This window comes from Ranitomeya imitator, chromosome 5 (assembly GCF_032444005.1).
Source record: "Ranitomeya imitator isolate aRanImi1 chromosome 5, aRanImi1.pri, whole genome shotgun sequence".
NCBI lineage: Eukaryota > Metazoa > Chordata > Amphibia > Anura > Dendrobatidae > Ranitomeya > Ranitomeya imitator.
In genome coordinates this window covers 578,327,780-578,343,109 of record NC_091286.1, presented here as the reverse complement: position 1 = coordinate 578,343,109, position 15,330 = coordinate 578,327,780, and the positions used below count along the sequence as shown (strand labels likewise).

General features: G+C 46.8%; 1 protein-coding gene and 1 long non-coding RNA gene across 9 annotated transcripts in view; one reads left to right on the top strand and one right to left on the bottom strand.

Annotated features, from left to right (window-relative positions):
- LOC138638495 (uncharacterized) overlaps positions 1-15,048 on the bottom strand; it is a 74,387-nt gene extending 59,339 nt beyond the window's left edge. The window contains exon 1 of the long non-coding RNA XR_011312511.1: positions 14,948-15,048. This is a non-coding gene — a long non-coding RNA (uncharacterized lncRNA). The remainder of the gene's footprint in view (positions 1-14,947) is intronic.
- LOC138638492 (arf-GAP domain and FG repeat-containing protein 1-like) overlaps positions 1-15,330 on the top strand; it is a 78,375-nt gene that overhangs the window by 11,403 nt on the left and 51,642 nt on the right. The window lies entirely within an intron of this gene.

The window sequence follows — 15,330 nt, the reverse complement described above, 5'->3', positions numbered from 1 at the left end:
TTAAGGTCGGTCAGTTGTGTCCTCGTTGCCGATCATCCAGCCCCTGACTGTACTGGTGACAGCCTTGTCCTGGGTAGCTGAGGTATACAGATGAGTGACGTGTTGTCTTGCCGAGTGTTGGGCCTGAAATGAATGGGACACTATAGTGTCAGGAGCTTTATTGGTATCATGTTCTATGTGGATCTTTCAGGCATGTTAGTCTTGATGACTGAGTTATAAATCCACCATCTTGTATTATTTTACAGCGCAGGATTTCCATGTAGGCAGGTAGCTGAGCGCAGAGGTCAGGACTATAGATGAACTGATTAACCCCAGGCCGCAGAGTTGCCTTCACGTAGACTCTCGTAATCATTCATAATTAAATATACAAGGACATTCATAAAGCGTCCATGGCCGTGTTCACCTTAGACTCCTACATGTGCATGCACGGTTTGGCCAAGCATACATGTGGTCGTATGGGCAAAGGGGACAAGGACCACAATCGGCTACTATGGCTTTTATATTTTGTAAATGTTGCATTGAATATTGATTTCCTATTTGTTTCTGTATTTCAAATAAACAGTTACATGTCATCTAACGAATTAGACTTTGGGGGGTTTGTGGTGCCAGGTGTCCAGATGGATGGACGGCGTGTACAGAGGAGCTGCCCAGACTCCATATTAGTGTATGGCAGCAGTGAATAGAGGAATATTATCCGACTGTTCCTAAAATCAGTGGCCATCTACTAGAGGATAGGGCATTTTCTGCTTCATTATAGGGTATAGTGTGTGATGCTTTATTGTCAGAATATGCCGTAAGTGTCTGATGGGGTCTCCACTGAATCCTGATTGTGGCTTACAGACGGCCGTTTTGCCCGATGTGGAGGCTCACAATCCAGTTTACATGATGTGCTGCTGACAATCCCTGATTTTAATGTGGGTGGCATCAAACAAATGATCTTTCGTCACTCGGTTGCTCTCCTCTTTTGCTTTGGACATTCACGATGAACGACCGTTCTGTAAGTTACACCCACCCATGTAAAGGTATGAGCTAGACGAGGTGCACGCTGCGTCTGTGAGCATTGTGTGACACGCACACCCCGGAGGTAAGCGACTGACAGTGGCCACGGTCCGGACGGTGCCTCGGCATCCATACACCAAAGGGACCCACTGTAAAGTAGAGATACAGAATACTGTGTGTTTTGTGCATTATGTATAAGAAAGGATAGGATGCATGGATTTCCTATATATTTTATGCAGACTGTTGAGTGGTGGTCTATGGGAACATTTCATTATGTCGGGGTAATAAATACTGTAGGCGAAGTGCCCAGGCGCAGCGTGAACCTCACCCAACTGCTCTGCCCAGCACTGGTGTCTGGAATGCAAAAGCTATGGCAGCCAATATCGGAGAAACAAGGATCGGACCTGTTCTGTTTCAACATGTCCGATCTTTTCATCTGATTGGAGGGATCAGCAGTTATCGCCAGTGTCTCAATTATGGAGATGCATAGAATTCATTTTATTTTTAAAACCGATCAATGAAAGACAACCCAAAAAGGTGAGAAGCAGAGATCCGGGTGCTCTGACTGGCGCCCTGATGGGCTGACAAACAGTGGGTCGGGGGTTGCAGCAGCTCCGGCGGTGGCAGCCAGGTTATACTGGTAACATTACCGTTTTCCCACCATCTTGGCTTTTTGTAGACGCTCCGATGCTTCCTAGTTTCAGCTGTGGGTGGCGGGTTGGGAATGTCACTACCTTCCCCTCAGACTGCAGGCAGGGAATAGTTTTTCTCATGGGGTCTTTCTTCTGCGATTCCACATCTCGTTAGGTACCATGAAACGGCCGGGTGTTAATTGGCAATCGTGCTCTTAATCCTGTTTTTCCTTGACAACATGTTGTGATGTGCGGAGTTGGCATCCAGACCCCACGTTTGCGTCCCGCTGGCACTCGGTGGTGTGATCGCGGTGCTGGGTGGATGGTTAATAATACTGACTGATGGGCTGCTCCTGGCACCGGCTACAGTGGCTGGTTTTTAGGCAAAATATCTTTGAGTGATTGCGGTGTTAACTCTTCCTTAACTGGTTTAATGTTTTCTGAATGCCTCCTGCTGTGGGGGAAAAAGAGAAATATTGGCCAGCTATGGTGATTGTAATATTAAAGTGCTTGGTAAGTCGTGGAGAAGCAGGAAATAAAGGGAAGATGGGGAAGGAAAAGTTAGCTCTTGGAAGCCAAACCTCAATGGAAGGATAAGAGGAAAGGTCATCCATTCAGCAAGCCACGTTCTGTAGTCCAGGAATTGTTTTCTTCCTATGCTGTCGGGATGTTTCGGCTGACTTTACACTGCGCCTTGCATTGTGGAGGTGTACTGTACATCGGGAAGATTTACCGATCTGATCGATGTCTCCCAACGTATGGTGCCGTAAAGATAATATTCAATGGAAACCTATACGCAAAAACCAGACATATACCAGCCAGACTTGGGCTACTTTCACACATCAGTTTTTTGCTGTCAGGCACAATCCGACAAATTTTTGAAAAAACGGATCCGGCAGAAGTTGCTGCCGGATTTGTTTTTTTCTCATAGACTTGTATTAGCGCTGGATTGCGACAGATGTCCTCACGTTTCATCCGTTTTTTTGCCGGATCCATTGAAAATTATTTTTCCAGCAGCCGGAGAAAACTGACATAGGAATGTGTTTTTTTTTTTTTCTGTGTAGCAAAAAAACGGCCAGCGATGGATCCGGCGAAAAACGTATGAAACGTGAGGTGAAATGATTGAATCCGACGATCGATTTTGGGTTTTTTACACAAATCATGCATTTTCCATTCACATCATGAATTTTCTGTTAAATTTTATCTCTTCAGCTTCTTTTTGAGAAGTTTTAGATTTATATGGGCAATTTAAAAAAAAAAAAAAAATTTGGTGGAAGTAACTGGCGCCCACCTCATCGCTCCAACGTGGGAGTTTCCAGGTTTAAAGGAGCAGGTTGTTTTGTTTAGGTTTCTTTTACCTAGGGAGAGTTATCGCAGAATATTCGGGGCCTCGTCTGAGCGACTCCCTGTAGTTGTCATTATGTGTTTTTACACCAACTCAATAGTGCAGAGTGTGGCTGACAAAAGTCGTCATAAACTAGGCCACAACTTCCACCGCCATTACGACACCCATTCTCCAGTCCCTGAGTAGAGTCCGTTTTTTGCGTTGGTGCTCGGCAGCTGATAAAGTGCCAAGGTCACGAAGACTCTCGTGCCTTGTAATGAATTTATTGCATCTTTACTCCAGCGCACACTGCTGGTGACTGGCGTGTAAAAGCCATTCCTGTGGTTGTCTAGGCATATTACTGTTCCTGATTGTAGCAATGTGCTGAGTGCGGTCAGAACGAGCAGGCTTTGGCTGTTTCAGTATCTATCGGTAAGGGCGCAGTCACACGGCCATATAAAATGGGCTGAGATCAGAGCGCAGTGCACGGACTGTCCGGCGGCTCTGCCCACAGTTACAGCTGTCACGCTCTGGCTAGTAGAGCAGTCGGCCAGTCCGCGCGCTGCCTTCCTATCTCTGCGCCATTTATACGTCTGACTGCGCCCTTCCTTACGGACCAGCTGTGGAGTAAATGTCTCTTACATTGTTCTGCTGCGTTGAGGATAGCCGCCCTGACGGTCCTGCCGAACAGGTTGTATTGATGTAAACACATTCCATGTTTTCTCTGTTAATATTTAGCCCCGTGCTAGTCACATAGCTGTGCCCTCAGCTGCCCTATCCACCAATCTATACGATTAGCATACTCCTTTCTGCAGATTTCCTACAATGCCCCCTCCCAGTACGGTTGTGAGACCTGGGAATTCCAGCGATACCAGTTCCGGTTCCTTACAATGTATATTCCTCCGGGGCTGAGACCCATCTGCAGTTACTTACACCTTCCGTATATTACAAGCCTGGCGGCCACAGACATGAAGCTGTAAACAGAAGAGACTCTAAGTGTTTGGTTTTTTTTCTTATGGTCATAAACATGATCCTATAAAGGGTAAATCTGCAATTGTCCCATTTATCTGATGGGCTTGCAGAAAGCTGTGTACTAGTTGCCCCCAAAACAACCGCCTCCAGATGGGTGGCATAGATTTACAGCTGCACAAATTTCCGAAACCCCTGGCGGTCTGGATTCATTCTTATGCTTTGTTTAGGCGGCTTAGGGAAGAGAACAGGTCAGGTGAAAAATGGTGTCTGGAGACAGTATGGTATAGAGTTAAAAAGAGCCGAGCAGACATGGAGATTCCACATAGTTATTCTCTGATAACCGGGCACATTTTATCTATTGAGATTTCTCAGCCAAAACTAGGACTGGGTCATAAAGGGATAGGAAAGGGCGGACACTACTGTTCCTCATATATAGACAGATTGAGCAGGACCGCCCACTGGACTCCTGTTCAGTGATTTCGAAAAATGACCAGCACATCTAAGCTAGTGTGAACAGGTGCCAACCAAAAACAGAACTATAAAAAGCTATAAGGTTGCATCACAAATTGCGAAGAGTGAATACTGTGGAATATTGAAACTGTAATACTGCCATATAAAATGGGGGAAACGCTATATAATGTATATAGGAAATATTAATCTGCAAAATTGCTGTCATAAATTACAGTAAAAAAGGTTCTTGGCGCATAGATTGACCTATATATGTGAGCCCAACTGCCAAGTCAAGGCGTCCTTCAAAGTTGGGTCCCTGTCCTGATATCTTACCTTTCCTGGGCAAAAAGCCCACAATTTATGGGGCAGGAATGGACTAGCTAAGGACTTAAAAAACCTGTGGCTGATGGGAGTAGGAGTGCACAAATGTTCTAGAGTCGTCATTCTTAGCAATTCATGGTGCAACCTTATAGTTTACCTTCTGCATGATATCGGTTTTACTTGTGCACCCCCTCTGTGGCTCCCCGAAAATGGACGGCACACGGAGGACAATCATGTCTGAACAAACCTTAGCCCAGAGGTAGCGTGCTAGAGAAATGGCAGAACAAAGTGATGGCGTTTTCTAGGTAGGCGTTAGGAACCAGTTGGCAGGCGTTGTTTTGGCTACATGCGGCCTCATACTCCTATCTAGAAATAGAAATTTCTCCGTAACAAATGGACACTGCCAGGCGGACAGCTGGGTCATGCCCACACCTGGAGGGTTAGACACTTCTGGTCATTTTGGGACTGTTTTTAATTTTTTTATTTTTGGACCTACCTCTCAGGCCCTGATGTTTTTGTTACGTTTTGAAATGGAAAATTTGGTGCTAGAGAACCATTATGGATACATCTTTAAAAAGAGGCTGAAACAAGATGGCCCCTTCACCCGAAGAAGGTACCGTATATAAGTTTTCCATGACGTGCATGGCCCCGTGTGAGCCTGACCTCACGGTACATTACCGGCGGGGGACTTGGTATTTGAGTAACCGGGTGCAGAGACTCAGGCTGAGTTTTGTCGGTCATCTGACTTTTTTTTTTTTTTTTTTTTTTCCTTAATTCTTTAAATGTTTTTTGGAAAGTCTGTTTAGCTTGGAATCCTTCAGCATGATGTAGTGTTACTGGTAGGTTACACCCAAACAACTCTGGATGTTCATTATAGCAATGCGTTACTTTTCAGTTTTGACCTGATAAACAAGGGATTTAGCCCATCTCCTCTTCTACGATGTGGGCCCATTATGACTTGTGTACTACAAGTGCCAGCAAGCGATCTCACGCCCTAAAATGACATCAGAAGTCCTGATGGCTGCACATAAAGCAGCAGCTGTACTGGGGGAGTGTGTGGTGCGCTGGCGTCCCCTCTGCTGGAGGTTTCGGGGTCTCTCACCTCTGTAGCTCGGCAGTGGCTGGGTGCACCTGGAGCAGGCAGATTTATGCTTGTAGAGCTGCTGGCAGCCGTCTCCGGCACATTTTCTTGCATGTGCAGATCATTCCTGGCAATGCCAGCGGGCATACTCCCACACAGACGTGTAAGTCAACTGGGCTTCTCCACTATTCCGTGCCTGGTGTATTGCTGGGCATTCGCCTGCTGTGCGTCCTCTCCCTGTCCACTTGTCTGTCCCACAAATACCCAACCTGCTGATAGACATTACAAGTCCTCTGCCGGGGCCTTATTAGCTATTAGAATTGGTTTTCACGGATTCTTCCCACACAAGTATATTAATGGGTTAATCGACTACTTACAAAATTAGTTCTAGCAAAATATGTGGTTAGATGTAGGGAAATTAGATTGTGAGCCCCTCTGCCCCAATTGCATAAAGTCCCTAGAGCTGGTTCATTGTAATTGCCCAGCAATATGAAAACTGGATCCCCCTCTCTCATTTCTTAAATTTGATTGGGCGACGACGATACTTCCATTTTATTGCACCAGTTTTGATAAATCTCCCTGATTGACTGTTGTAAAGCAGCCCAATGACTGTCTGCAGCCCCCTGACTCCCCCATGCTGGGTGTGGGACTATACTACTCAGTGTTAGGCCGGGGTCACACAGTGTGCAGCTGCATGTATGTGTATGCAGCTGAACGCTCCGCTCCCGAGTGCCGCCGCCGCCAGTGCCGGGTATTTAGGCGAGAGACTCGCATTGCACACACAAGTGTGACCCCGGCCTTAGCGAAAATGAACGCAGAGCAGATTTGCTTCAAATCTTCTGTTCGGATTTATGGTACTAAAATATGCTGCAATTTGTAAAGAAGCTGTAGTACATAGAGCACAAGGTGGTTAGACAAAAGGTGACCGTAAACTTTAGGGTGCGTGCCCACAATTGGTAATAGCTGTGGGTTTGCAGTGTCAACGCCACAGACGCCAGATGTTACAGCATAGTGGATGGGATTTCTATGTGTGCAAAGTCGCCTGTGGATCACCCGCAGAAACTGACATGCAATGCAGCGTGTCTTTCAGGATCGCAGCATGTCAATTACTCTTGCGGAGACCATACTATATATATATATATATATATATATATATATATATATATATATATATATATATATATATATATATATATATATATATATATATAGACCTTCCACATACATACACTATAAAGGCCTCCTCCCGTGCCCCGTATATACAGTGCGTACACTATAAAGGCCTCCTCCCGTGCACCGTATATACAGTGCGTACACTATAAAGGCCTCCTCCCGGGCACCGTATATACAGTGCGTACACTATAAAGGCCTCCTCCCGTGCCCCGTATATACAGTGCGTACACTATAAAGGCCTCCTCCCGTGCACCGTATATACAGTGCGTACACTATAAAGGCCTCCTCCCGTGCCCCGTATATACAGTGCGTACACTATAAAGGCCTCCTCCCGTGCACCGTATATACAGTGCGTACACTATAAAGGCCTCCTCCCGGGCACCGTATATACAGTGCGTACACTATAAAGGCCTCCTCCCGTGCACCGTATATACAGTGCGTACACTATAAAGGCCTCCTCGTGTGCCCTGTATATACAGTGCGTACACTATAAAGGCCTCCTCCCGTGCACCGTATATACAGTGCGTACACTATAAAGGCCTCCTCCCGTGCACCGTATATACAGTGCGTACACTATAAAGGCCTCCTCCCGTGCACCGTATATACAGTGCGTACACTATAAAGGCCTCCTCCCGGGCACCGTATATACAGTGCGTACACTATAAAGGCCTCCTCCCGTGCACCGTATATACAGTGCGTACACTATAAAGGCCTCCTCCCGTGCACCGTATATACAGTGCGTACACTATAAAGGCCTCCTCCCGTGCACCGTATATACAGTGCGTACACTATAAAGGCCTCCTCCCGGGCACCGTATATACAGTGCGTACACTATAAAGGCCTCCTCCCGTGCCCCGTATATACAGTGCGTACACTATAAAGGCCTCCTCCCGTGCACCGTATATACAGTGCGTACACTATAAAGGCCTCCTCCCGTGCCCCGTATATACAGTGCGTACACTATAAAGGCCTCCTCCCGTGCACCGTATATACAGTGCGTACACTATAAAGGCCTCCTCCCGGGCACCGTATATACAGTGCGTACACTATAAAGGCCTCCTCCCGTGCACCGTATATACAGTGCGTACACTATAAAGGCCTCCTCGTGTGCCCTGTATATACAGTGCGTACACTATAAAGGCCTCCTCCCGTGCACCGTATATACAGTGCGTACACTATAAAGGCCTCCTCCCGTGCACCGTATATACAGTGCGTACACTATAAAGGCCTCCTCCCGTGCACCGTATATACAGTGCGTACACTATAAAGGCCTCCTCCCGGGCACCGTATATACAGTGCGTACACTATAAAGGCCTCCTCCCGTGCACCGTATATACAGTGCGTACACTATAAAGGCCTCCTCGTGTGCCCCGTATATACAGTGCGTACACTATAAAGGCCTCCTCGTGTGCCCCGTATATACAGTGCGTACACTATAAAGGCCTCCTCCCGTGCACCGTATATACAGTGCGTACACTATAAAGGCCTCCTCCCGTGCACCGTATATACAGTGCGTACACTATAAAGGCCTCCTCCCGGGCACCGTATATACAGTGCGTACACTATAAAGGCCTCCTCCCGTGCACCGTATATACAGTGCGTACACTATAAAGGCCTCCTCGTGTGCCCTGTATATACAGTGCGTACACTATAAAGGCCTCCTCCCGTGCACCGTATATACAGTGCGTACACTATAAAGGCCTCCTCGTGTGCCCTGTATATACAGTGCGTACACTATAAAGGCCTCCTCCCGTGCACCGTATATACAGTGCGTACACTATAAAGGCCTCCTCCCGTGCACCGTATATACAGTGCGTACACTATAAAGGCCTCCTCCCGTGCACCGTATATACAGTGCGTACACTATAAAGGCCTCCTCCCGTGCACCGTATATACAGTGCGTACACTATAAAGGCCTCCTCCCGGGCACCGTATATACAGTGCGTACACTATAAAGGCCTCCTCGTGTGCCCTGTATATACAGTGTGTACACTATAAAGGCCTCCTCCCGGGCACCGTATATACAGTGCGTACACTATAAAGGCCTCCTCCCGTGCACCGTATATACAGTGCGTACACTATAAAGGCCTCCTCCCGGGCACCGTATATACAGTGCGTACACTATAAAGGCCTCCTCCCGTGCACCGTATATACAGTGCGTACACTATAAAGGCCTCCTCGTGTGCCCCGTATATACAGTGCGTACACTATAAAGGCCTCCTCGTGTGCCCCGTATATACAGTGCGTACACTATAAAGGCCTCCTCCCGTGCACCGTATATACAGTGCGTACACTATAAAGGCCTCCTCCCGTGCACCGTATATACAGTGCGTACACTATAAAGGCCTCCTCCCGGGCACCGTATATACAGTGCGTACACTATAAAGGCCTCCTCCCGTGCACCGTATATACAGTGCGTACACTATAAAGGCCTCCTCGTGTGCCCTGTATATACAGTGCGTACACTATAAAGGCCTCCTCCCGTGCACCGTATATACAGTGCGTACACTATAAAGGCCTCCTCGTGTGCCCTGTATATACAGTGCGTACACTATAAAGGCCTCCTCCCGTGCACCGTATATACAGTGCGTACACTATAAAGGCCTCCTCCCGTGCACCGTATATACAGTGCGTACACTATAAAGGCCTCCTCCCGTGCACCGTATATACAGTGCGTACACTATAAAGGCCTCCTCCCGTGCACCGTATATACAGTGCGTACACTATAAAGGCCTCCTCCCGGGCACCGTATATACAGTGCGTACACTATAAAGGCCTCCTCGTGTGCCCTGTATATACAGTGTGTACACTATAAAGGCCTCCTCCCGGGCAGCATACCTATCTGGCATATCGGTTAGAGGATGTCCGATGTTTGATCATGGCTCTTTATTGTTCTTTTATTGCTGTTGTAACAGAATAGAAACCCATAAATGCAGAGGTGACCTGGGGCTTCCATGTTTTATACAACCTTGTGATCCTTGAGTTTGACCGGTGTAATTCTCTGCTCTGGCTGTGAGCACAGCGGCCGGAAAGCAGAGCGGTGACGTCACCGCTCTGCTTTCCGGCTGGCCGGCGCTCACAGCCAGAGCAGAGAAGCCCAGCGCCGGGGGACAGACAGCGGTAGGTAAGTATGTAGCGTTTGTTTTTTTTACTTTAACGATGGTAACCAGGGTAAACATCGGGTTTCTAAGTGCGGCCCTGCGCTTAGTAACCCGATGTTTACCCTGGTTACCAGCGAATACATCGCTGAATCGGCGTCACACACGCCGATTCAGCGGGAGATCCAGCGACGAAACAAAGTTCTGGACTTTCTTCCCCGACCAGCGACATCACAGCAGGATTCTGATCGCTGCTGCCTGTCACACTGGACGATATTGCTAGCCAGGACGCTGCAACGTCACGGATCGCTAGCGATATCGTCTAGTGTGACGGTACCTTAAAGTCCTGGACTTTCTGCCCCGACCAGCGATCTCCCAGCAGGGGCCTGATCGCTGCTGCCTGTCACACTGGACGATATCGCTAGCCAGGACGCTGCAACGTCACGGATCGCTAGCGATATCGTCCAGTGTGACGGTACCTTTAGATACCTCATGTGTGTACTTATAATATTGAGTGCTTTGACAACAGAGCAATAAGTGACTGTAAATAATCACAGCTTGGAGTTGAGATCTGAGTCTGTTTTCTGTGCCAGGATATGGATTCACCGAGGTGTGATAAAATGGCAATCCCCGCATGTGTTGTGGTTGTCTAACCGCTGAAAAATATGCAGCGCCTGGACTGGAGCAATGTTATTCGAGCACGCCGAAGACACTGTGATGTTTTCCGAGCATGCTCGCTCATCACTAGAATAATAGCTTAGTCCTGTGCGGAGGAACAAGCCGACTCTTCTATGAGCAGCTGTGATGGCGCTGGTCTGTACACAGCACGGTACATGGGCATAAGCCGCACTGGTGTTGGGTGTGTAGAATAAGATGTCGGCACAGTTAGAGGGTTTGTGGAGTCCAGTGGGGCCTGACCGTCTCTCCATGCATATCGGGGAGCTACACCGGCCTGCTGTTAGCTTGTTACAGCAACTCTTCTGCCTATGGCACCTTGCATCGCCATCATTAGGTGGTCCCATAGTTGTAAGCCGCGCACGCACCTGCATTGAAATAGCTGCGCTTCAGATATGGACATTATTTTTCCGGCCAAGAAATACAAGCTACAACCCTTGTGTTCCAACAGCACAAAAAAATAATAATTTTACCAGTATGCACAAAGCTCATGGAGTCTATTTTGCAGAGGAAGAGTTTCTTGTACTTCATTGCTGGCCTTATTGGGGGCCGAGCATTGAGTATTACTGCCGCCTTCTGTGGGTAAACGCGACATCTGTGTCCTCTGACGAAAACCCACCGCTTCCTCCTCTCACCACGTGCAGACAAAGTGGGAAGTTGTAGAAAGGCTTTTTTTTTTGTAAAATTGTCACTAGATGAGTTTTTGCTTTCATATCCTCTGTTACATCACATTTCAACATTTCCCATTAGCCTGCCATTACTTAAAGGGAACCTGTCACCAGATTTATTTCACCTAGTCTAAAAGCAGAATAATGCTAGAGACCCTGATTTCAGGCTGTAGTTTTGATAAAGGACAAGTATACCTGCTGCCCTCAATATTTGAGCTCTGTATAACCCCATTCCAATTGTTTCTGCCTATGCACAGTGTATACAGAAAGCTGACAATTAGTGGTGTGGGTGGGGATATACAGAGCTCAGTATTCAGAAAACTGCTAGATCTGCATTAGAGAAAAACATGATCTTATCTAATCTGCTGCAAGCATCCTCATTAGCCACACATCACTGGAATCAGGGCCTCTTCCCCTACATCATGCCACTCTCTAAGGTAGAAAAAAACCTGGTGACACTCCCTTTAAGGCAAATCAGTTTACCAAATATTAGCCCATTGTTTCCAATTCGAGCCCCTTATAATGCTTATATAGGCTAACGAGAAGCAATAGCAGCCATTTCTGGAGAGAACGGGAGATCAGTAGTGTCCTGTGACCTGAACTATTGCCAAGAGACTTGCAGGTCAACTCACTCAACGTTAAGGTCTGTTTACATGGACCGACCGGCGGCACAATATGACTGCAATCAGTAAACTTTACCGATCCGTGGTCGTTTATATATGAACAGGCAGATCAAAGTGAGCGATGCTTACCAAGCGATCCACCCTAGGGCCACATAGGCTGCCAGATGCAGTGGAGTCCTGTTTACACAGGATGATGTACTGCCGAGGACGATGACGGTCAGGTGATCTGCAGCCTGTTTGCACTGCTAGATAATCATGAAACAAGTTTAACCACAATCGAGCAGGATGACTTTTCACTGTAATTGCCCTTTTAAGTCTATATTTTCACTTAACGTTTTCTTTTTTTCAACATTTTAGATGTCTCAGCCAAATTTTTCTTTCCTATTCTCTCCTGATTGTGTATGAAATCTAGAGAATGTATTTAACTACTCCCCAATCACTGTCTTCCCCAGTTTCCACGGTGGCTCCAGTCCTCTTCTGTCTCATGTAGACCTCTCTGCGGCTTTGCCGGATCACAGCGTCTACTGTGTGGACGGTAGCTGCTTTCCCGATCTAAGTCACGTACACCCTGGTTTTACGACAGATGAACACTAAGAATTCTTTAGGTCTCTGCAAGGGGGGAAACTTGCAATTTGCTTAAGATATGCTTCTCACAAGCAGTGATTACCAAAGTGGAGAATCCCTTTAAAAAATCTCTCCCATGAAGCTTTATTTGTACTAAATCTTTGTATATGTGCCTGTTGTGTAGTGTCAGTGTGTTATATACTCGCCTACTGCCAGCTTCTCCAGGATCCGGAGCCGTTCTGGTCCTCTTCTGAGTGACGTCTCCGCACTTTACTCTCTGGGTGACTATGGTGTGTGCGTGAGCTGGAAGTCTCTCTTACAAACATTGTTAGTCTATGGCACCTCGTTCTGATTCTCCATAGACTTAAATTAAAGCCGATCCGGGTGGCGGAGAGTGTAGCGTGACCCCGAGAGTCTGTAGAGTGGTGACATCACTGAGAAGAGGAGCAGAGTGGAGCAGGACACTGGAGGGAGCAGCTATAGGTGAGCATATTAAAGGGAAAAACGCTATTAACCTGCAGACATGGGGTTAATCTGCATGTTAATAGCGTTCTGCTTGGCGCCTGCACTTAGACCCCCGCTGCCAGGAGAAATTAACTTCATTGTGCCCACCCCCCTGGTAGTGTTCAGGCTTCAGTCACGGAGGCAGCGCCGATGCAGGTTTAGTTACTGCTCTGTGATGTGTTAAAATGTTACAAAAATTCTGGTATTTGGTACATCCATGTATAAATAGTTACTGTGTGTGAATAGAGGCGCAGCTTTTTATCACCTCTTTTGCCTCGTCTTGTCTATAGCACCAAGAATACATGTGAAACTTACAGACAAGCATCCACTTGCCGTTCTCTGGTGCTACTGCCAAATTGTGTGATAAGGGCTTTAAATCCGGATCCTGCATACAGTATGTCCTGTGTGATTACACAATGATCTCCATGGGAGATCACTACTGAACATAAACTAGAAGTCTTGAACAAGAGTATTGGTGCAAACACTCAGAAAATCAGATCCCAAGGGTCTGTCTGGTCTGGAGACCCTCGATGTGATGCTGAGATTGTGAGAACAGCTAGTGCTCCCGGACTGCAGCTGTGAAGATGTCCTGCTTCGGTGAAGATACCAAGGGCAATGGGGTAATTGTAGATCTGACCACCTAGATGTGGGAGATCTGGGCTGCAGGGGTAGCAAACTTCTGTGTGTACACCTAGCCGCAGACACGCTGGATTCAGACTGCCAAATTCTGCTGATGGATTTGTTTAAAATTCCTTGGGTCTCGTGGTATGTTATTGACATTCTTCTACCGGTAAAGGTAGACTGGCCCTTTAAGAGGAGCAGATAAATGGCAAGTGAGCTTTTGTAAGAACCCTTGTTTCTGATTATCTGACGGGTAAACCGGTGAGGCGACTTGGTTTTTATTCTGCATAAAAATCATCTTCTAACCTACACTGTGGTCGTTCTGCCCCCATCATTGTTCTTCAGGACGGAGTGCCGAACCACTGGAGTACAGGCAGTCGGTGATCATTACTGTCCAGGAATCAGCCGCTGTAAATGGGCTCTAAATTATGGTCTCTAAATTATCTTTAGTATAGGAGTTTAATTCTTAAGAGGACCATCACTTTTCCTCACTTGCTTGTTTTTAGTAAATATTTGTAAAAAAAAATTGAATAAATGTTAATATGTATCTTTTCTTAGGGTATGTGCACACCTTGCGGATTTGCCTGCGGATCTGCAGTGGATTGGCCGCTGCGGATTCGCAGCAGTTTTCCATCTGGTTTACAGCACCATGTAACCTATGGAAAACAAAATCTGCAGTGCACATGCTGCGTAAAATACTGTGCGGAAGCACTGCGTTGTAATTTCTGCAGCATGTCAATTCTTTGTGCGGAATCCGCAGCATTTTACACCTGTTACTTTATAGGAATCCGCAGGGGGTAAAACGCAGGTGAAATCCACACAAAAAACGCTGGAAATCTGCGGGTAAAACACAGTGCATTTTACCTGCGGATTTTTAAAAAACTGAGCGGAGAAATCCGCACAGAAATCCGTAACATGTGCACATAGCCTCAGAAATCTTTATAGTGATGTTCCTTTGTTATTCCACCTAGAAATATATGCAGAGACTAACAACTGAGTGTTAGCAGTGTGAGGTGTCCCCGCTGCTAGTCTGGCGGTGTCCCCGCTGCTAGTCTGGCGGTGTCCCCGCTGCTAGTCTGGCGGTGTCCCCGCTGCTAGTCTGGCGGTGCCCCCGCTGCTATTCTGGCATGGGAATGGCAGCAGAAATGACAGTGCGGAGTTGTAGGAAAAGATACTTCAAAATTGTGATTTCATGGTAAATGCAAATACCTAGTAGTGTTCCCAATAAGAACGTTTCCTCACCTTCACATGACTTTGGTAAGAAGGATTATGATGGGAGCTGCACTTCATGAGTTACTCCTCCATTTAGTCCATGGGGCTCATTGTAGGTAACCCCTATAATGTAGAGCTGATTGTCCAGATCGAGAGGGTAAAAGCTTTTTTCTTTTTCCTTACATAGTTTCTTCACTGTGAAACGTCGTCCCTTGTTCTGTTTTTCTTCCCTGCGACTCTCCTAATGTAAATGTCACGCTTGCTCTAGGCTTGATATTAGAATCGGTGTAGACTGTCACATGACCTGCACTACATTCATAAGTGGGAAGGTCACATGTCAGGATAAATATTTGATATACTGCCGATTTTGCAAGTTTTCCCACCTTCAAAGAATGGAGAGAGCTATAATTTTT